Source organism: Euprymna scolopes, chromosome 3 (genome assembly GCF_053919585.1).
Source record: "Euprymna scolopes isolate OS-2025 chromosome 3, ASM5391958v1, whole genome shotgun sequence".
In the NCBI taxonomy this organism is placed as follows: domain Eukaryota; kingdom Metazoa; phylum Mollusca; class Cephalopoda; order Sepiida; family Sepiolidae; genus Euprymna; species Euprymna scolopes.
Window position 1 is genome coordinate 193,968,581 of NC_136484.1, and position 22,098 is coordinate 193,990,678.

Below are 22,098 nucleotides of genomic sequence, written 5' to 3' on the forward strand. Positions count from 1 at the left end.
ATAAAACAAAAAAAAGAAGACAAATATTAAAGAAGGTCACATTTAAGAAATATATAAGAAATAAAAATGAATAAAAAATAATCAATTATACAAATGAAACTTTTTTTTTTTAAACCTTTTTGAGAATGAGGATTGATTATTTGTATCATTTGGATCCTTTGGACTGCTGTTCTCATTTTGAGTGTTATTCTCACAGCGCTTCGACCGATGTAACCTCCGACCTTCTGCACGCGTACCTTGTAAAATTCCGGAATCTTTCTGTCGAACTCAGGAATCTTTATAGAAAGGGTTTTGTTCGAAATTCCATGCAAATTCCTGGGTTCAACAAAATGATTCCAGAGTTTGACAGAAAGATTCCCGAGCTTGGCAAGGTACATCTGAAGATATAACTGTGGAATAAGCTATGTAGATTCACCTTTTATTAATACAATATATATTTTCTACCTTTTTTTAAAATATTTTATAGTCATATTGTGTTATTATTTGCTTCAGCATAGTCAGATGAAAGTTCTGTGTTGTGAAATATTTTGAGAAACTGACCATTGTCAGATATGCGATCGATTTTAGTTCAAACGTTATTTTCACTAATTATTTCTGTGAATAAATATATTTCAATGAAAAAAATAAGAAAAACACCTTGCAGATTTTCCATATTTTCGTATGTTTAAAATACAAAGTTCAAAATACAGATGAAATGATTAGAAGATTATGAAACTATGAGGGGCGTGCAATAAGTAATGCCCCTTACCCACTTCCAGTTGTCTGATCTAGCTAAAATTTTGCATGTGTAATGATTTATATCTCTACGGGTTATGTGGCAAATTACACCTCTGAACTAATTGTAGTTTCTGTTTTACAGGTGTTTGAACTGAGTCAGGTGTGAAATGGAGCCTGTTGAATGTCGAGCAGTGATCCGGTTTTTGTATTTGAAAGGACGCACACCACAGGAGACTTTTAATGAAATGAAAGAAACTTATGGTGATAATGCCCCATCATATGACCTTGTAAAAAGCTGGCATCGTGAATTCAAACATGGCCGGAAGTCTGTGGAAACAGATCTTAGACCTGGTCGCCCCGCTTCTGCCATTGATGAGGCATCTGTCCGTCAAGTTGAGGCTGCCATTTTGGAAGATCGGCGCATAACTATTCGGCAAATATCCCAAGATGTCAAGATTAGTACAGGGTCTGTGGAAACTATCATTCATGACCATTTGCATATGCATAAGGTGTCTGCTAGATGGATTCCCAGGTTGCTTACACCATTCCAGAAGCGAGAACGCGTCGAGTGCTCGAGAATGAATTTGGAGATGTGCCAAGAAGATGAGTCAAAGTTTTTCAAAAGACTGATTACACAGGATGAAACCTGGGTCCATCTCTATGATCCAGAGACCAAAGCCCAGTCAATGCAGTGGAAGTACTTGGACTCACCACCTCCAAAGAAGGCAAGGGTGCCGCCCTCCGCTGGCAAGGTGATGCTCACAGTCTTCTGGGACCAGGACGAAGTAGTGATGACAGATTTCCTAGCAAAGGGTACCACAATTACAGGAGCCGATTATGCATCACCTTTGAGGAAATTAAGGGAAGCTGTCAAAATCAAGAGGCGGGGCAATATCAGCAAAGGTACCCTCCTCCTGCAGGACAACGCTCCAGTCCACAACTCGCATGTTGCCAGATCAGAAGCACAGGTGTGTGGTTATGAAATCCTACCCCATCCTCCCTACTCTCCTGACCTTGCACCCTCTGACTTTCACCTCTTCCCAGCCATGAAGTTGTTTTTGAAAGGAAAGCGTTTCCCAGATGATGCAGCCTTGATTTCTGAAGTCACGTCTGGGGTGTTCTACAAAAACGATCTCCAGAGCTGCATCAAACGATGGGAGAAATGCATAACTCTTGGTGGTTCCTATGTAGAGAAAGACTAATAACTGTGCCAAGTTTCGTTGCTCTACTGCTATGGGAAGTGGGTCAGGGGCATTACTTATTGCACGCCCCTCGTATCCAAATCATTTCAACTTTTCGTTTTCAAATTCATTCATATGTGTTTATAGTTGAAATAAATGTTAGTTGAGTTGTCTGTGGTATGAATGAATATTCAAAGTACGCAGTTCACTTAGAAGACACGATGATGGGGTACCGTCGGGTTATTGTATGCAGACTATTTATAGTGATGAAGCCCGGCTATGATAATTACTGTATTAGTCAAACTAACCACATTACAGAATAGTTTCGTCCTTATCTTGGAAAATTAACCCTTTAGAAGAAAGCGATAGAAAGAAGTGTGTGTGTGTGTGTGTGTGTGTGTGTGTGTATATATATATATATATATATATATATATATATATATATATATATATATATTGATTAAAATGACACCGCTGGAGAGAAATGCTCTGTTTATTTTGAATTACAATAGATAGGTGATAACGGTACAAAAATAACTAAACAGATTGTTCATAATATCATTAATTGCTTCTACTCTGTTTCCTTGCATTTGGTATATGCTACAAGACCTGCTTTTCCTTCTTTTGCGAGGATAGTTTGCCTTACATCCAAAAATAGTAATATTATTTATCAATTTAAATGCCAGTGTGATGCTGGTTTTGTGAAGCGGACTTATTTGCATTTGCAGACTCGTAAGACCAGCACGTTCCACCCAAGATTAGACAAGGTAGGGTAGGATCTTCTGCAACTTTAGTCTCTGCGGCCAAAATTTTGTTGAGAATCAATTGAGTGTCAATAAGTATAAAATAGAGTGGAATAAAAAAATCATTTTTTTGAAAAGATGCTTCTATCGCGATTCGAAAACCTTCTTTGTGCCGACAGAAGGAATCGATAAAAACAATAAATCTCTTTTTGGAACTTTCACCTTTCTGTTTTTTTTCTCCCACACGGTGCAGTTTTAATCGCCTTATACTCGTTTATTGAATTAAATTGTTTATATATATATATATATATATATATATATATATATATATATATATATATATATATATATATATATATATATATATATATATACTAGCAAAAGTACCCGCCGTTGACTAGGTTCAAAAACAGCCTACATAAAATGGACTCTGATTTATGAAAATATGAAAGGAAGGGTTGTAAAGAGATAGCTTCGAATTTGGGGGTATCAAAACCAAAGCAAAATATGATGAAATAAAAATAAAATAGATAAACCCCATAATTAACTATACCATACCTGTTCACACTGAAACACTTATCATAATATTCTGTGGATCTATATTAAAAAACCTTGTTAAACTTTGGGACATATTTCCATTCTATGGAGGTCAGGCGCGAACGAACACCCCATAGTTTTATTATACCATATTTCTTCAAACTGAAACATAATTATCAAAGTATACTTACGCAAATAGATATCAAAAGTCTTTATTAAAGTTTGTGCCTATTTCCATTCTATAGAGGCCAGGCGCGAACGCAGACCCCACAATTTTATTATACCATCCCTATTTAAGTTAAAACATACTTATCAAAGTATTATTATGTACATCTATATCAAAAACACTTGTAAACGATTTTTAAATTTTTAAATTTTTTATTTCTATACTTTGTGGACCAGGTGCGTATGCAGACCCCACAATTTTAATGAATCATCATTATGCCAGATCAAGCATATCCATTCCTGTGTCTCGATACATCTTCTATCATTGTATGTGATCAGTTTTCTATAATAGTCAAACATATAGGAGCCTATTCGTGACCAGACACACACACACATATATATATATATATATATATATATATATATATATATATATATATATATAAAATAAATTGACTTTTGTTTTTTTTTTTTTTTTTTTTTTTTTTTTACACAGTGATCACCACTTATCAAGGCCCGGAAGCCACTCAGGGATAATGGTTATTGTAAGTACATCACGTTAGTGAGGAGATTTTATGAAGTGTTTAATTAGGGGGGCGGTTCATTAGGAATTTGTTTACATTAGACTTGAAGACATCCAAGTTGTAGTCCGGAGGGAAGCAGGCAGACGGAACAGAGTTCCACAGGCGTGCAGTTCTAAGAAAGAAGCTTTGCTCATGAAATCCGCGTTTTGATTTAGGCACAGATATAGAGTGGGGGAAATTTTTCACAGTGGATTCAGCTAGACGGGTGTTTTTCGTGAAAGATTGGCGAGGGGGGACCAGGGATTGGAGTTCAGACGAGCACCTGCCATGAAAATAACGATAAAACAAGGATAGGCTCGCAACGTCTCTTCTGTGGGAGAGGGGTTGCAGGGTAGAGAAAAGGGCATCCCCCACTAAACCACAAAGTCTATTTTGTACTCTGTCAAGGCATGATAGGCTGTTTTTGGCAGCTCCTGCCCAGATATGGCAACAGTATTCCATCCTTGGCCGTACTTGGCTTTTATATAGATAGAGAATTGCATCAGTAGTGAGATATCTTCTGGAGCGGTAGAAGGATCCCACCATCTTTCCTGCGACTTTGGCCACAGACTTGATGTACGTGTTCCATTTCAGATCAGGAGTAAAGGTCAAACCCAGAAGCTTGTCAAAACACGGGGCCTCACCCAGACGAGAGCCATCCATCACAATTGATGCCAGCTGGGGATCAGAGCGTTGATGATGTAAGGATAGGAGTTTGGTTTTGGATGCATTAAAGGTAACTAGCCACATCTTCCCCCACTGAACCACGCGCTCGAGATCAGAGGAGAGAGAATCCGAGAGAACTTCGTCATTTACAGCCTTTGATGTGTTGCCGTAGATGGTCGTGTCATCAGCATAGATGTCAACGAATGATTTAAGTATGTGTTTAGGGAGGTCATTGATGTAGATCAGGAAGAGAGTTGGGCCCAGGATTGACCCCTGAGGGACTCCAGCATTTATATTGCAGGCCTCCGATTTTTGTCCATCTACCACTACTCTTATGAGCCTATCAGAGAGAAATGATTTAATGATTGAGAAAACATTTCCAGTTATACCGTAGCTGGAAATCTTGTGAAGTAGACCCTTATGCCATACTTTGTCAAAGGCCTTTGATATGTCGAGAGCAATTGCCCTAGAAAGGAAGCCTTTGTCAAGAGATTCACTAATCCTGTGGGATATAACCGTCAGCACATCTGCGGTAGATCTTGCAGAGCGGAAACCATATTGTGTGTCACTAAGAAGGTTATTCCTGCTGAGGTGGTTTACTATTTCTCTATTTAATATTGATTCCAGTAACTTACTCATAACACAGAGAAGACTTATTGGTCTGTATTGAGAGGGAGATGACTTATCACCTGAATTCTTAAATACAGGGCAAACTGAGGAGGTCTTCCAGGGGGTCGGAAAGCACTTCTCCTTAAGGCAGCGCTTAAATAGTTTCGTAAGTATGGGAGCAAGTTCTGGTTGAAGCTTTTTTAACACTATAATTGGGATGCCATCAGGGCCAGTTGCTTCCCTTTATTTTATATTTTATATTTTATATTTAACTTTATCATCATTTCTTTTTTTTCTCTCCTTTTTTTTCTCATCTTTTTTTCTCTCTCCTCTTTTTCTTCTCTGATCTTTCTTATTTATATTTATATCTCGGCAGTAGAGTGAAAACCATATCTTATTTTTCTTTTTTTCTTTTATTAATATTTTTGGAATCTTTTCTTTTTTCCTTGTACACATTTTTTGTGAATTATTCCATGGATTTCTGCCTTTGGATTATTATGGACCATCTTCTTCCAATTACGGGATTCCCCTGGATTTTACTTGTACAAATGGAAATTCTTTGAACTTTCTTGAAGTTTTACATTTGGATTTTACCGTCACTGGATTTTTTTATCTTCCACCAGACTATCCATTCATGTGTAATCACCTTTTTCTTCACCATATTCCCTCTGCTTCACTTTTTTGTTTTCAAGTAAGATCTTTGACTTACTTGTTGTTTCATCAAATACTTCTGCATGCAAAATTCGATCCCGCATTTTGCTAATTCCTACCCTCTGATGAGAAGGAAAGTATTTCTTCGAAACTCTGCGGATTAAGGACTATCCATTTATCTAGTGTTTCCTTTTCAGATTAAATATTTTTTAACTCATTTCAAAGTGTTTTTTTTAACATATTTTATTAACTGTTTGCTCATATATATATATATATATATATATATATATATATATATATATATATATATATATATATATATATAAATAGATACATAATTGAATTTTTTTTACTGTTTTTTTACCCTAAACAAGGCACAGTGCAACTTAGATGTAGGGGGCTACTATTTCGGATAAAATTTACAGGAAGACTATGTAGGGAGTTGCACAGCAAGATGTCTGTTTCCATTACACTTGAAATTCTGCATGTCAGTACAGTCAGGAAAGCAGGGACACAGAAGGGAATTCCAAGTTTGACAGTTCGAAGGAAGTGTCTATTTGCTTTCCAGTATATAGGTATCTCTACTGTATAGGGGTGGGATTTTGCTGCTTGTCATATTAGTCGGAGGTATTTACATAGATGGGGTACAAGGATTTGGAGCACTTTTTATTAAAATACTTATAAAATAGGCATAAGGGTGCAGCATTTCGTCGATGGGACAGAGGTCGGATTTTGTTTGCTAGTGCGAGACCTTTTAGGTTGGCGATTCTTTTTGAATCTTGTGAGAAAGACTAGTAGCAGATGCACCAGCTCAAATGTGGCAACAATACTCTATGCAATGGGGAAATGGTGGCCTTGTAGACATATAGGATACTTTCAGGTGTAAGCAATTATCTAGCACGGTAAAGAGAGCCCACCTTCTTTGCAGCAGCCTTGGCAATGCCCTCAATATATTCGTTACAATTCATGCTCTCTGTGAACGTTAAGTCAAGGAGTTTGAACGAAGTACTTTCAATTACAGGTAATGTATCTTTATGGCTATCAAAGGTTTCTTGTAATTATTAAAGGAAAACAACATTGAATGTTACTATCCATTTATGTCCCCATTCCACTTTAAGGTCTTACCCATTTCCTTAGATATTTGTTCATCTATTTTCCACTCGAGTCTGTTATAGAGCATGGTGTCATCAGCAAAAATACCCATCTCTGAGACAATTTTATCAGGAAGGTCATTTATGAATGTGAGGAATAATAATGGTCCAAGTATCGAGCCCTTACACACACTCGCACTTATATCATGTTGTTTAGATTTGCAGCTATCGAAGACAACCTGGATTTTGCTCTCATTTAAGGAGGATTTGATTATGTTATATATTCGTTCAGTAATAAGATATGATTTAATTCATATATATATATATATATATATATATATATATATATATATATAGAGAGAGAGAGAGAGAGAGAGAGAGAGAGAGAGACTAAGCAAGACTAAGCAACTAAACAACATAGGTCTGCCATTGTTATCATCTCCCTAGCTCACTCTTCTGACAGAAACCAATTGTGATTGCGGACAAAGTATCGAACGCTGGGTTTATTTTACAGCCATATTTCCTGCAGAGAAACACAAGCTTTTGTTTGCTTCCAAGATGGCACAATAAAGAGCAGCAGCAACAGCAATAGCAGCCATGTGCTAAAATCCATAGTCCAAGACAGGGGACCGGGCGAAAGAATTTGATGCGAGTCAGACGTGAGGCCTGGCCGTATTTTGGTGGCTGAGTATCACTGTTGGCCAATTCCATTCATTTGCCAAAATCACACAAATTGAGTTGCTTACACCAAATATACCATCAACAGTGATACTGAAAAATGGATTACTTTGCAACTCAACACTCTGACAACTTTAGTTTGGTTTCTTTGTTTTACGGCGCATCAACCCTTTTCAGGTTATTTTATGCAGAATCCAGTCATTTTAGTAAACTGCTTCAAGTTTTTTACATCTTCAAAAGTTTATTCATGTTTGGTTTGCTTGTTTTGTAGAGGAAAAGTGTTTTTGTTTTTGACTTTGCAGAAAATAATTTTGAAAAGGGACAAAAACAAATAACATCAATGCTTGGTGCATTTTAGTTTAAGAAGTTAATAGCTTCCGACAGCCTGATCTGGTAGCATCAAAAACAATTGTATATATACAATAACTTGGTAATAATGCGTGGAAACAGTTTTTCAACATATTAACAAAATATTAAAAACTACTGATTTGTTTATGAAGAAACCGAAATGTATTGTCGTGGATTTAATTTTGTGATTAAAGTATTTTTAATGGGATATTAAAGAAATTATTTTTGGTACTTTAGTCTATTGCATTTTTTATTTTAATAATTAATGAATAGTAAAAAAAAAAATGTGTTAAGTCATGTAGAGACGAGAAATTCATATATACACAGACACATGAAAGGCAACTTGTTTTTAACACATAGAAATATTTAGCATAATCATCACCATCGTTATAATCATCATCATCATCATCATTGGTTTAACGTCCGTTTTACATGCTGGCGTGCATTGGTTGGCTTTAAGAAAATGACTTCCAACCTAACTTATTTCTGTCCAGGTCTGTATTTACCCTTCTTTCCTTTAGATCAATCCCTATCACTTCTCATGTTTTCCTGGCTTTCTCCTGTCAACTGACCCTGCTACCTCAACTGTTCTACATCTACTAACTCAGGAACTCTCCTCCATTTTTTCAATGTGACCATACTATCAGTCTACTCTGTTTTTCATAAATCTCCCTATGCTGTCCAGATTTAAATCTTCCTCTGAGGTCATCATCTCTAAGTCTCTTTTTAAGACTCACACTACACATCCATCGTAGCACATGTCATTTGAAAACCGATCGTTTAACAGTAGACTAATATAATGTCGAAATATATGTGTGAGGTTAGACTAATATAATGTCGAAATATATGTGTGAGGTTAGACTAATATAATGTCGAAATATATGTGTGAGGTTAGACTAATATAATGTCGAAATATATGTGTGAGGTTAGACACAGAGAGTCGAACGAATGTTAAAATGCAAATGGTTCAATTGTTTGCCCTCTTCCTTTTTCTGGTTCGATACGCTCTCTTCATCACTTCATGAAGCCAACAAATATTAACATGCTCAACTCAATAACACACACATGTGAATGTAATAAGCCTGGTTAGAAACTCTTATAAAGTGAGGAGAGAAACAGTTCAAACTAAACACAAACTTTACCAGCAACGTCGCCAAATACACAAATACACATATTTTTATTCACTCTGTGAATATATCGACTTGAGATTACTATTCACTCAAACCCGTGTTGCACTATGAATATTTTTATTATGGAAAATTACTTTTATATTCTTATGTATGTATATAAATATTTTAAGATAAATTGTTTTTTCAATTTTTCTTTTATAAACCCTGCTTATATTTTGAAGCACTTGCTACCTGGTGACCCTTCTATCTTAATATTTCGTTTTATTTTTCACTTTATTATACCTGCATTTTCCATATATATATATATATATATATATATATATATATATATATATATATATATATATATATATATATGGAAAAATGCATATTCCATATATATATACGTATATTGAGATTACAAGATTAAAGAAAACAAAAACAAATATATATATATATATATATATATATATATATATATATATATAATAAATTCCACAGCCAAACATATATATATATATATCGGTTCTTTGTATGTATATATATGTGTGTGTGTGTGTGTGTGTGTGTGTGTGTGTGTGTGTGTGTGTGTGTGTGTGCGTGCGTAGAGGGGTGGTCACTCCAGACAATGCATGAAGCCACTTGCTGTAAAGAGCTAACAAGATCGAAAGATAATTATTGCAAAGACAATTGCCCGTTGATCTTAGTCTTGAAAAGAGCAAAGATATATGTAGTAGGAAATAGTGAGGATGAAGAGTGCCACAAGTTTGCAGTGCTTGGAAAGAAGCTACTGGAATAAGAAGCTGTATTACAATAAAGTATCAAAGCATTGAATTGATGAAGACCACTAGACCAATGAATCAAACGAGCTAAGACAAAGGAAGCAGGGAACAGATCAGACGATTCTGAAGAACCCATGCCATAAAAATATTTATAAAAAAGACTGAGACTAACAACATCACATCTGTAATTTAATAATATTCATAATATAATTAAAATATAATTAAAATATAATTAAAATATAATTCAGGTTTTCAGTAATGTGCAATTCAAATGGTGTTATTCACGCTAGTAAGCCACGCCCAGGTAGTTGGCCAGTTGTACACAAGGTAAATCTCACTCCATACCTTCAATGTGAGCACACATTAAACCAAAGATGATGATGATTGGTGGTGGTGGTGGCGGTGGTGATGATGATGATGATGATGATGATGATGATGATGATGATGATGATGATGATGATGATGATGATAGAGTGAGAAGGGGATTAATAAAGATCTGGACATTGATAGGTTAGATTGGAAAACGATTTCTAAGAGCCGTCCAACACATGTGAGCATGCAAAACCTATGTGAAATATAAAAAGATGATGATGATGATAGATAGAGAAAGAGAGAGAGAAAGAAAGAGAGGTAGAGAGATAGAAAGAAAGAAAGAGAGAGAGAGAGAGAGATAAAGACCTGACAAGAGTGTGAAAGTAAATTTAAATTTCTAAAAGCCGTCCAACACATGCCAGAATGTAAAACGAACGTTAAACCGAAGCTGCTATTGATGGTTGTTTTATTTGTTGAGAATTATCCATGATGATTATGTTGGCATTCATTTCCTTGATATCTTTCTAGTAAGAATTATTTCTAGAAAGGTATCGAGCACTTTGGTTGTCAATGCCCCTAAGTGAAAGCGTTTCTATGAAACAACTTGAATTCGAATTTGGCTCATTCAGATTGTCAATAAGTGTCATTGACCACTGAAACGCTGTCACCTTCCTGATAATAAGAGAGACGGATAAATAAAGACCTAGCCAGGGATAGGCTAGCTTAGAAAACAATTTCTAAAAGTCATCTAACACATGCCAGAATGTAAAAAGCAGGTTAAACCGATTCTGCCGCTGCTGCTGCTGCTGCTGCTGCTGCTGCTGATGATGATGATGATGATGATGATGATGATGATGATGATGATGATGATGATGATGATGATTTCAAATATGAAATCCATCCAGACATAAGACGAGAAATGTAATTGATTGGTTTTCAGCATTCATTTCTGCTTCATATTTGATGCGAGGCAGACGACGAGTACTTAATTTGATTGAACTCGTTTCATTGAAAAATGAAGAAAAATAAAACTTCAGATCAAAATCAGGAAATATCCCATTTCATTGTAAGCTCCACGAAGACGAGAAGTAAATAAAAAAAAGCAAAGTAGAATAAACAATTTTCTTGATATCCATGTTAATGCACACACACACACACACACACACACACACACACACACACACACACACACACATATATGGGTGTGTATATATCTATACTCCTATAAATTTTTTTTTGTGTATTGATATTCATATTAAAAACCTTTTTTCTATTGGTATTTATTTGCTTCCCCACGAAAACAAAATGTGACACAAAGTCGTTTTTAATGTGGGGGGAAAACCAAAAGAAGGGCAAAAAGGGGCGCTCTGGTAGGGACCAAAAATAATAATTGTCTCAGTATAGAGGGTTTCCCTTCCATTGACCACAGACATATTAACTTATGTGTAATATCAGAACAGATATTACACTTTGATCCCAGCTCGAAGACCAAGGACCTTTTTTCTATTTATTTAAAAATCTAGCAGTACCTAGTAATCGGCGTTGCCCGGTGGAAGTGTGCTCCCCTCAAATAAAATTAAAGTATGGTTGTTGTTGTTGTTGTTGCTGCTGCTGCTGCTGCTGTTGCTGTTGTTGTTGCCCAGTCCCCAACCCCCAACCACCTCACGTTATGAACGACTTTCAGAATAGACACCCCCTATTCCTCATGGTAAGAACGGCTACCAGAATGGATACCCCCAACCTCCCCTTGTCAAGAACTGGTGAAGAGAGGTGGTGCAATAAGGATATTGAGCAACTCCCAGCCATTTGTTGGGGTGGGGGTAGGGGTTACCGTTTAACATTTCACAAAAGTTCCATGTTTATATTTAGTTGAGGTGCACAATCTGTATAAAAATCAAGATTTATGGACGTTTCTGTACCAGTAAGCAAAGACAATAATTTATAGTTTTGAAGTGTTCATTTAATCCCAGGAGTTTCATTCTGGAATAGAAGAATGGCTCGAAACATGTCTAGGGAGACTTTATTGTTTTTTGTGTCAAGGAATGGAAGGTGAGTGCTATGTCTATGAATTTACGGATAAGTTACAAAGGGTGGGGTGTCAATATAAGTATCATGTGTGTAACTTTACGCGGTGTAGAATGGGGGACTTTGTAATTAGGGGAAAAGTGAGAACTATTTCCTCTGCAGGTTATTGCGATAGTGATGATGTCACTCCTAGAATTTAATCTAGGATTTTATTATAATGAATAAATGTGTCTAAAATGTTGTTCTACAGTTACATAAGATAGTGATTAATACTGTAGACATAATTAATTTGGAACTGGCATCTCTTGTTGTAAACCTACGGTATTTGGTCCAGAGGGGAATTTCTGCAGTCAAATTATTATATATATAGGAGATAAAATACAACTTCGCTATATATGGCTCGTGGAATTGCATTCATTTGCAAGAGATCTAGCTAATTTGCATATTCTTTTAAACATTCATTTTATTAATTTTCTATTAGTTTTTCAGTTTTCAGAGATCATCTTTAGTTAACAATTACGTGTAATTATATTCATGCAGATGTTGTATATGATTTATACTTGCATAATATTTGCGTAAAAAGGTTATAGTAAACACAAACCCCTTTCTATATCTATTTATGTATGCGTATATATAGTTATTTAAAACTTTTGCCTACCAAACTTCTCTGTCCGTTTTTGGTCTACAGACACGAAACTTAATATATAGGGTATTCGAACTCACGTGAAACTTTATATTTAGGTTTAAGTCGGGGAAAATCTAGAGCAGTCAATCAATCGATTTGATTGAAAAATGGGCGATTAAACCGATTTTGATAAAAATATGGGAGTTTGAAACATTCGTTGATCATCATTCGATCTCGGCCAAGGTTGGGTGTCCCTGCTAGTATATGTGTGTGTGTGTGTACACACACACACACACATATATATATATAAAACAGATGCAATTGCAACGCAAGTAGATATCGACATTGCAATAAGAATCTTTTTTGGTTTCGGTTGCGATTTCTATTTAGTGATTGGCTGTCAGGAATTTTCTTACAAGAGAAAGATTTTTTTTTTTTTTTTTTTTTTCACTTGAGGGAAAAAGACGAAAAACCAAAGCAAATCTATTTCTCTGCAAGAGTGTATCGTAGATTGCAAGTAATAAGAAGAAACAAGTATCATTCAACAATCCCTCCCCACCAATCCTCCCCCCTCTACTCATCACCTCCGTACATTCATTACATTCTATATCAAAATAGTCTGTTGTGATGGTCGATGTGATTGTGTGTTTCTATCAAAATATGCAAAAAAAGTTAAGCTAATGCCAAGGTTTCAAACGCTGATTTTAGAGGCCAGCCAAACATTTTACTGCTCAACTCCCCACTTAGATTTCCCTCTCCCTATAAAGCTGGCTTTCATCATAGTAGCCCATTATGATTTGTTTGGAATAATTAAAAGTAAAAAAAAAAACAAATATTATAAATAAAAAACAAATAAATAATAAATGGTGCTTATATTGACGTTAACACTAAAACGTATATATATATATATATATATATATATATATATATATATATATATATATATATATATATATATATATATTTGTGTGTGTGTGTGTGTGTGTGTGTGTGTGTGTGTGTGTGTATACATTCATGAGCAAAAAAATTGTGCCAAGCGTGAAAGAAGGAAGAAATCGACTTTTCAATATTTTTCTATGAATTTTTGTTAATTTTAACTGAAAATTTCTATTTTGCAGATCATTATTATTATAGCATATAATAATAAGTGGAAAAATTAATCCTAAAAATGGTAAAACCGCATCTTGGCGAGGATATAAAAAACCGAATTGCAGTCGAAAATGATTTACAAGCAGATTGTTGATATTTTAAGAAAAGAAAATGTGAAAACATCTCTTTCTGTAGTGAAGCGAATTGGTTGAATGTTCAAAATCGAACGCTTGGTAAAAGGGAAATCTGGATCTGGCCGCCCAAGAGCATTCATATTGAAGGACGACCACAGGCTTAAATTAACTGTTTTGAAGGATTTAAAGAAAACTTATGTTGACCATAACAAAGATTTCAAAATAAGGACTGGAAATTCTACAATATCTAGACGAATGAAAGTAATGGGATTTTCTTTTAAAAGGTGTGCAAAGAAGCCATTTTTATCTAAGAAGAACAATGATAGAAAGAGATTTTTCTCGTGTTATGGCAAGAAAGATACAGACTGGTTCAGGAATGTTTCCTGGTTAGATGAATTAAGATTTTGTCTTGTTAGTGATGCTCCCGATGCATTTGAATGGTGCAATCGAAGAACTGGAGAAAGATTTTCGCCAAGTTGCATAGAAACGACAGTTAAATACTGGAATGGAAGGATAATGGTATGGGGAACTTTTACTGCAGCAGGAGGTGGGGAACTTATTAGATGTGAGAAGTCAATCAATGCAAAGGAATACATTCGAATGTTTGAAACAGGATTGTTACCAAGTATCCAGAAGCTGGGAATATCCCAGAACATTATTTTTCAACATGATAATGCCCCTGCACACACTGCTAAAGTCACAAGAAAATAGTTTTCTGATAATTCAATTAATGTGATATTTTGGCCAGGTCAAAGCCCCGATTTAAACCCAATCGAGAATATTTGGTCCATAATATTTTGCATTGGCTGGAAGAACTTTTTCGAATAATGACAAACTATGGAAAACTGTGCAAAGCGAATGGAATAGCATCTCCTCTTCACAGTGTTCCACTTTGGTTGAGAGCATATCTAAAAGGATTGATCTTTTAAAGAAATCAAAACGGAATGCAATTCCATATTAAGCATTTATTAAAGTAAATGTCTTTTTCTGTGTTTTTAGTCTCGTTTAAGTTTCCTTGTTCAATTGTTCATTATCCAATATAGCTTTTAGTGCAATAAAATGTATAAGATTTGTTTGGCCCATTTTTTTGCTCACGAGTATATATATATATATATATATATATATATATATATATATATATATAGTCTTGTGAGCTTTTTAACCTTGAAAACTATATGAAAATATTTTTTATAAAAGTTTAACTTTTAGTTTTTCGTTTAAAAATTATTTTGTTGGTAAGTCATTTAATCTCCTGCAATCGATGAATCAACTTGCTTTCTCAAAGTCACAATAGCCTTAAGTTTTCAGGTATCATCAGTTGTTTACCATGAAACACTGTTTCGGCGATCAAACAGTATATTAAATCATGACTCCCCAGCAGTGTTGATCAAACACAACCTTCCTTAAACAAAAGAACAAAAAATGTTCTTGATAATGGATCCATTTTTTTTGCTCCAAATTAATTAGGCTAACCTATTCATGTTATCAAAAAAAAATTTTTTACCTGCGTTATTCGTCCTTGAAGAATGTATTATTTTTTTTATAAATCTTCTGCATTTATATAATTCTGATGAATCCACTATACATACTTATAACCCCTTTATTGCTATTAATTTTCTATTTATATATTTACATTCTTATTTGCGAATAATCTTATATTTATTAGTTTATTTAAAAATATATATTCAGAACGTGTAAAATATAAGATTTTTGTTATACATGATTAATATAGTTTTGGATTCCATCCAATAAATTCTTTGATTAGTTTTATAAAATTTAAAAGCCTCAGAATGTAAAGCAGATATAGTCTTGGAAACTTTTTTAAAAGTACATATAAACTAATCAAAATTGTCCTTTTTAGACACATGAAATACATAACGAATATCTGACTTTAACTGAATCAGTGAAGATATGGCAACTTTATGTAGTAATAACTTTATGATATGGTAAACTTATGATATGGAAACTTTATGATGTGATAACTTTATGATATGGAAACCTTATAATATGGTTACCTGATGATATGGTATTCTTATGATATGGTAATCTTATAATATGGTAACCTTATGATATGGCAACCTTATTATATGGAAACCTTATGATATGGCAACATTATGATATGGTAACTTTATGATATGGTAACCTTATAATATGGTTACCTTATGATATGGAAACCTTATGATATGATTACCTTATGATATGGTAACCTTTTGATATGGCAACCTTATTATATGGAAACCTTATGATATGATAACCTTATAGAGTGGTGACATTCCAATAGAGCTTGGTAGCATTGTCAGATACTACTGGGATAATGGAAATGATGCTTCGGACCCAAAATCATAGCTAAATCCAAAGTCATCATTTGATGAAATCATTATTAGAAGCATTTGTTGTGCAGACGACAGTTATTGTACAAATATTTTTTATGTAATTATTTTAAGTTACAAAAAACTCCATTAAATATTTTTTGTAAAATGTTGAATCTACTTTCCTACTTATTTATTGAAATCAATTTCCTATTTATTCATATTTGCTCAAATCAATTAGTCAATCCAAGCAAAATGACCCATGACTTTTGAAATTTAAAAAATGTGTCGAATTGATTTTTCTTGTATTTACTTGTTCTATAATTTTGTACTTTTTACATTTCATTTGATGGAAATAAAGCAATTATTGTTGCTTCCTAATAATATATACTGTTGCTAATTAACTAATTACTAAGAGATTTTCTATTAAAACATTTCTTAGTAATAATTATTAATTAGTAGTAATTTTAATTTTCATATACCCCCCCCCCCGGTCGTGGACCTCAGTCACATGTTTACCAAATATGGCATACGCTTTGTCATGTCATTGCCCCATTTAATCACTGATGTGTGTGGGATTACATTTCTTTTATAGGTTTGAGGTTTATTGTAAAACAGGCTTCCTTTGAACACATGACATACATATGGATCCAATACGGATCCAATACGGATATACTTTGGAAAAGGAGGTAAGTTACCCACGAAATATCAGAAAAACTTTGACTTCATATAACGCACTATTAGAAAATCCAAATAAAATTAATACATGAACTTATATATTGCCTCTTTGTGTCTACGCATTTCTCAGACATTCTTTTAATTCATCCGTTGCCCATCACCTTACATTGCATTTTAACAGCAACATTTATACACGATGCAGAACGTTTGAAGCAAACTACATTAATCTCTTATTTCTTTATAATTTTCTTGTTAATCATCCAATCATCAACGTACACTTCAGATAGTCAATCACTCATGAAAACAATTTTCTTAATTTCTCAAAATGCCATAAAAACCTCCTATTATTTGTGATCGCTTGTCATCTATTCAGGCAGAATAAAAAAATAGGAAGCATTATTTTTGAAACGTTCCTCGTATATATATATATATATATATATATATATATATATATATATATATATATATATATATATATATATATATATATACAGTGATGATCATATTTATTGGCACGGTAAAATAAAAGTTAAATTTTGTCTAATAAATTCTAAAAAAGGGATTAAATTAAAGAAAATAACAAAGTATATTATGTATTTTTAACTGGCCTTTCCGATGCAGCAATCGGATTTTAGAAAAAATAAATAACAAAGGAACAACAAACATAATTGCAAAAAACCCTTGTTCAAAATTATTGGCACGGCTTTGTTTTTCTTTTAGTATCAGTATAATATCAATCAATTTCCGGTTTACGTGCTTTCTGAACTTTTTTATAGCCATATTATGCTTGTTTAACGCTAATTCAATAGTTTAATAAATCGCTATCTAAAAATTATCTGAAAAAAATTATTCACTGAATTAGCGTTAAACAAGCATAATATGGCTATAAAAAAGTTCAGAAAGCACGTAAACCGGAAATTGATTGATATTATACTGATACTAAAAGAAAAACAAAGCCGTGCCAATAATTTTGAACAAGGGTTTTTTGCAATTATGTTTGTTGTTCCTTTGTTATTTATTTTTTCTAAAATCCGATTGCTGCATCGGAAAGGCCAGTTAAAAATACATAATATACTTTGTTATTTTCTTTAATTTAATCCCTTTTTTAGAATTTATTAGACAAAATTTAACTTTTATTTTACCGTGCCAATAAATATGATCATCACTGTATATATATATATATATATATATATATATATATATATATATATATATATATATATATATATATATATATATATATATATATATATAAAAGAAAAACCTCACCTCACCCTTTTTTTAACCAAGTAAGATCTGTGTGACTTGTTTTTTTTTTAACCAAGTAAGATCTGTGACTTACTTGTGGTTTCATTAAATACTTTTACATGCAAAATCCGATCCCGCATTTTGCTAATTCCTGCCCTCTGATAAGAAGGAGTGTATTTCTTTGAAACTCTGCGGATTAAGGACTATCCACTTATCTTGTGCTTCCTTTTTAAAATTAAATATGTTTTTAACTCTTTTTCAAGATGTGTTTTAACATGTTTTATTAATCATTTGTTCATATATATATATATATATATATATATATATATATATATATATATATATATATATATATATATATATATAGAGAGAGAGAGAGAGAGAGAGAGAGAGAGAGGATAGTATTTTTATAAATAAGTATGAACAATTATTTTTATAGCAACTAATTACTGAGAAATTTCCTATTAAAACATTTCTTATGTATTTCATGTTTGCGCAATCAGTGTAGGAAATGATATTTACAAATCGAGAGATTCTAACCCAATCACAAAATCACTCTTTACTCTGTAGGCTCCATTTGATTGGTCCATTCCTATCGCCCTTCCGGATACTAGAAATTAACATGAAAATTGAAAGAAATTAATTATCTATAAATGACAAGTCAGTGGATATAAACAGTAAACAATCAGAGAGGGGAAGTCGGAATAATGCATACGAAATCATGGGAAGTGATAATTACTACCAGTTAGGAAATTCGAACTCGGTTATAAAATCACCCTTGATTTCGTAGGCTAACACTCCAGGCTACCAGAAATTAACACAGAAATTGATGGAAATTAAGTACCTATAAATGCTAAATCGGCCATTATAAATACATGAATCGGTCAATGTGCATCTGTTCCAAATGAGCTCATAATTATGCACCATGTATAATCCGTTCAAATTCCATACTCTTTCTTTGCCTATGGCCAGGATCAGAGGCGCGATCACAGGGACTCATAAGAGATGCCCAGTGCTTAGCTTTGTCTCCTGACTAGGGCAATGAATGCCATCTCTAACATCCCCTTCATTCCTATCCCCTAAATCTGGCCCTTTAGGGATGCTTATTTACCATATATACTAACATGATTGGACTGGGTCACTCTTGTTTGACAGTTTGTCTGGCTGCTGTATTCCGACTTACAGTACAGGAGCCCTAACTCTTTAGTAGCGCTTAAAGCGGGTGCTCTATCATCAATTGTATGAAATCGGGATGTTTGTAGTGCCATGTTGTGCATGGAAAGGGACCCTTCACTCAACTCCGGTGGGCATTTCCGAGACCACATTCCTGTGAATGAGGAGTCAGCTGATGGTTTACTTGTGTTGCATGATGATAGCTATGCACATCTGCTTTGTATAGAACCTCTTACCCTAAATCTGAAACCATGAAATAAAATGAAATGATTGCTCAATCAAGAATAATGACCAAATCAAACACACTCTCGATACGTCTCCTCCCTTGAGGCTTGCGTTTACAAATATCCGTTGACTTATAACTAACTTAGACGATGTGGAATCATTTCTCCCAGCAAACTTCCTGGATATCTTAGTGCTAAATGGAAGTTTTAAAATAAAGCTGAGAGAGGGAGATAATTTTATTGTTTCACCCTGTACGATGAAAACGATGAAAGTTTGAAATATAATTGCTTCTGCATAATGATCGTACTATAATCAGGTGAATATGCAAACTGTAAAAAAAACCTAACGTACGTTGCAATATTTTTGATATACTGAGAAGATATGATTAAAGAAAGGTGGAAGGTTTTACTTATAGACACTGGCAATAGGAATGGACCAATCAAATGGAGCCACGTTCTGCAAGCACGCAATCAGAAACCAGACTTGTTTCACAAAACTATTGAATCTTTCAATATTTCCAGCACATGATTTTTTATGTCCAACACGAGAAGGAATTTGCTGCCCGTCTGCAAAACTTACAACCCAACACTTGTACAGATCGACTACCCAATGGAAAACCTATTCTTTGTCTTGGTTTTTACAATGCAATGCTTCTCTGATTGACGACTGCTATTTTGTTTGGAATAAGATTTTTTCTTTTCTTCTGAAACCAAAACTGGCTTTCAATTCAAAACTTTAAAACATGCTCTATCAGAAAATTAGTATTGGTGGGATTATGGATATTTTAAATGGTTGGCATCTCATCTATAGAACCATCTATAGCATGTTTTACATCAACTTCATATATATATATATATATATATATATATATATATATATATATATATATATATATATATATATATATATATATATATATATATATACTAGCAGTTTAACCTGGCTTTGCTCGGGCGCTATGTACTGTTCATAACTTTATGTGCATATGTATATATATATTAAATAGTTTGACTCATGTACAGGTCACCTACATCTAAAATTTCAAGTGTTTAGACCAAAAATTGGCGGAGGAGTTTGGTAGAGTTTTCAAAGGTCAAATCGTTGAACTTTGACCCCTTGACAGCCAAATTTCTGGCCGAAAACCGATTAAAAAGATTTTCCCAAATCCAATACCCCTTATGTCAAATCTCGAGTCTTTAGACTGAAAATTGACAGAGTAGTTTGGTAGGGAAATGTACACACACACACGTGCACAGACAATTTCACTTTCATAGATATACAGATATATGTTAGACCAAGGGAGACCTGGCTTGAGTGCATAATAAGTGATTTGATGACATGCAACGACTGGTATGAACCTTTTGTGTTGAATCCCATTGAGAGTGGGCTCGAGGTGTTGGCTGGTATTTTTTAAAATGTAAATCGCTCCAGGCACTTTATGTAACAAGCTAAAAAAAAGAAAAAAAAGGACTATTTCAAGGTTAAAAACTAACCACGATAAATGTTAGATGGAATAGATTCTGTTCCAGAAAACAGCAATTCTTCTCCATTTATCAGAGACATCGCTCATGAAACGTGACTAATAGGCATATCTCTAAAATCTCCAAAAATAAAAGAAGAAACAGATTTTTTAATGCTTCAAAATTCCATCCAAATTTCAAAGAGTTGTGTAGCAATTGATCTTGTATCTTCAATACTAAAATCATATGATGGAGATAAGGCTTGTATGATGTTAAAAAGAGATGCAGGAACAAATGACGAGCCAGTGTACATTATGGGTTATAGTCAAGATTGTTTGCTCTTTGTGACTTCCGGTTTCTGTTGCCGATTAAGCGACACAATTCATAGATAAAGGTTGGTAGGAAGAAATCATTAATCATAAGGGATCATATTTTATTTGTCACCACCTTGTCTGCGAAGCAGAAATTGGGAGTCAAAAAGTTTTGACGATAACCACATTTAGGTTTGGTTTGGTTTGGTTTGGTTTACAGCATATCAACCCTTTTCAGGTTATTTAATGCAAAATCTGGTCATTTTGATAAATTTTTTATACTTCAAGTCGTTTATATTTTCAAAAATTTACACATGGTGTTCGGTTTAGCTATTTTGTAGAGGAAAATTGTTGCTTTTGTTTTTGGCTTTGCAGAACATAATTCAGTTTTGCAAAGGGAAAGGGAAAAAAAAATAACAGCAATGTTTGATGTATTTTTTTGTCAGGAAGCCGGCATCTTCAGGCAGCCTGATCTGTTAGCACGAGGACATTATGTAACAATTTTTTACAAAAATGTTTTCTCAGGTTTTAAATAAAGTTTTTCAGCGATAATACTGTAACAGGCTATAAAGAACGCAGGTAACGTTGATGACAAACCCTTTTATTATTTGTTGGTTTAATGGTTAGAGTTTTTGCTAATGGATCAGGGGACTTAGGTTCAATTCTCGA

The 22,098-nt window shown here is 33.9% G+C and overlaps 1 long non-coding RNA gene across 1 annotated transcript in view; it reads right to left on the bottom strand.

Annotated features, from left to right (window-relative positions):
- The window catches only part of LOC145260459 (uncharacterized), a 186,520-nt gene that overhangs the window by 847 nt on the left and 163,575 nt on the right, over window positions 1–22,098 (bottom strand). The gene's annotated exons all lie outside the window — the stretch shown is intronic.